Below are 2,688 nucleotides of genomic sequence, written 5' to 3'. Positions count from 1 at the left end.
TAATAAACTCCTTTCTAACTGGGGTAAAGTGATACCTCCTTGTGATTTTAATTTGCATTTCTCTGATAATTAGTGACATTGAGCATATTATCATATGGTTATTTTCCATTTATCTATCTTCTTTCAAAAAAGCTTCCTTTCATGCCATTTGTCTACTTTTTAAAGGGGTTTATTTTTTTTTTTCTTTACTGATCTATTTGAGTTCTTTGTAGATTCTGGTTATTAGCCCTTTATCAAATGTGTAACCTCTGAATATTTTCTACCATTCTGTAGGTTGTCTATTTGCTCTATTGATTATTTCTTTGGCTAAGAAGAAGCTTTTTAATTTAATAAAGTCCCATTCACTTATTTTTGCTATTGCTGTGATTGCCACTCGGATGTTCTTCATAAATTTTTGCATAAGCTGATACCTAAAAGAGTTTTTCCATTATTTTATTATAGAATTCTTATGGTTTCACACCTTAAAGTCTTTTACTCATTTTCAATTAATTTTTGTGAGTGATGAGACATATGGATCCTGTTTCAATCTTCTATATGTGTCTATCTAATTTTCCCAGCACCATTTAATGAATAGGGTTTCTTTCCCCCAGTGCACATTGTTGTATTCTTTGTCAAAGATCAATTGGTTGAAAGAGGATGGTTTTATGTCTGAGTTCTCTGTCCTGTTACATTGGTCTATGTCTGTTTTGGAGCCAATACTATGCTGTTTTTGTTACTATAGCCTTGTAGTATAGTTTGAAGTCTGGTCATGTGACACCTTCAGATTTATTCTTTTTGCTTAGGATTGCTTTGGATATTCATGTTTTCTCCAAAATAATTCTATAAAGTACAAAGTTATATTTTCTAGATCTATGAAATATAAATTAGCATTTTGATGAGGATTGTTCTGAATCTGTAAGTCACTTTGGGTAGTATGGACATTTTAACAATGTTGATTCTATCAATTCTTGAGAATGATATGTATTTCCATTTGTTTGGGTCATCTGCAATTTCTTTCCTTGGTGTTTTGTAGTTCTCTTTGTAGAGCTCTTTCACCTCCTTAGTTAAGTCTATTTTAGCTATTTTATTTTCCTTATAGCTGTTGTGAATGGTATGGAGTCTCATTTGACTCTCATCTTGACTGTTATTGGTGTATACAAATGTTACTGATGTGCACATTGATGTTGCAATCCTGTAACCTGAGACTTTACTTAATTTATTTATCAATTCCATGAGTCTCTTGGTGTAGCCTTTGGATTTTTTAGATATAAAATCATATCATCAGCAAAAGTGGTAGTTTGCCCTCTATTTTCTACATTTGGATTCCTTTTTTTTTTTTTCTTTCTCTTGCCTGATTGCTCTGGTTAGGACTTCCAGCACTATGTTAAATAGAAGCAGTGATTGTAGGTGCCTAGAACATTCCCCCTAATCCCTGTCCCAGTTATTAGGGGGAATGTTGTCAAATTTTCAACATTCAGTATGATATTGGTTGTGGATTTGTCATACATGGCCTTTATAATATTGAGATATGTTCCTTCTATGCCTAGTTTGTTGAGGGTTTTTAATCATAAAATGGTGCTTAATTTTGTCAAATGTTTTTTCTGCATCTATTGAAATGATCAGGGCTTTATTTTTCCTTCTGCTTATGTGTTGAATCGTATTTATGGATTTTTGTATGCTGAAGCAACCTTGCATCCCTGCAATGAAGCCAACTTCATCATGGTGGATTATTTTTTGATGTAGTATTAAATTTAGCTTACTAGTATTTTACTGAGAATTTTTGTATCTATATTCATGAGGGATATTGGTCTGTAGTTTTCTATTTTTATTGTGTCCTTTCCTGACTTTGGTATTGAGATGATATTGGCTTCATAGAATGAGTTGAGGAGGATTCTCTCTTTCTCAATGTTATGAAATAACTTCTGAAGTTGAGTACCAGCTCTTTTTTGTAGGTTTGGTAAAATTTGGCTATGAATCCATCTGGCCCAGGGTTATTTTTGTTGTTGAAAGAATTTTTCATTGCTACTTCAATATTCTTGCTCATTATTGGTCTGTTAAGGAGTTATATTTCTTCCTGACTCTTTAGAGGTTGTGTGTTCCCAGGAATTTGCCCATTTCCTCTATGTTTTCAAGTTTATATGTGTAGAGATTTTCATAGTACTCACATATGATATTTGGTATTTCTGTGATATCAGTTGTAATATCTCCTTTTTTTGTTTCTGAATTAGACTGTTTGGGTCCTTTCTGTTCTCTGTCTGGTTAATCTAGAAGGAGGTTTATTAATTTTAACATTTAAATAACCCAGCTTTTTGTTTAATTGATCCTTTCTATTATTTTTTTTCCTCCCGTTTTGTTTAGTTCTGCTTTAGCCTTTGTTATATCTTTTCTTATGCCAGCTTTGGGTTTGGTTTGCTTTCCCTTTTCTAGTTCCTTGAGATGTGTCATTAGATTATTAGCAATCCGTCTCTTTGATATAGGCACTTAAAGGTATGAATTTTCCCCTTAGGGCTGCTTTTGCTGACTCCTATAGATTTTATTAGTTTGTGTCCCCTTTGTTGGTCAGTTTGAGGAATCTTGATTTCCATCTTAATTTCATTATTGATCCAATAATCTTTCAGCAGAATCTTGTATAATTTCTATGATTCTATGTAGAATTCGTTTGTTTTGGAGTTGGTGAAATATTTTTTTTTCTTTTTTCTTTTTTTTTTT

This window comes from Otolemur garnettii, unplaced genomic scaffold (genome assembly GCF_000181295.1).
Source record: "Otolemur garnettii isolate 467f Iridium unplaced genomic scaffold, OtoGar3 scaffold00282, whole genome shotgun sequence".
Taxonomy (NCBI): Eukaryota; Metazoa; Chordata; class Mammalia; order Primates; family Galagidae; genus Otolemur; species Otolemur garnettii.
This window is presented reverse-complemented; position numbering follows the sequence as displayed.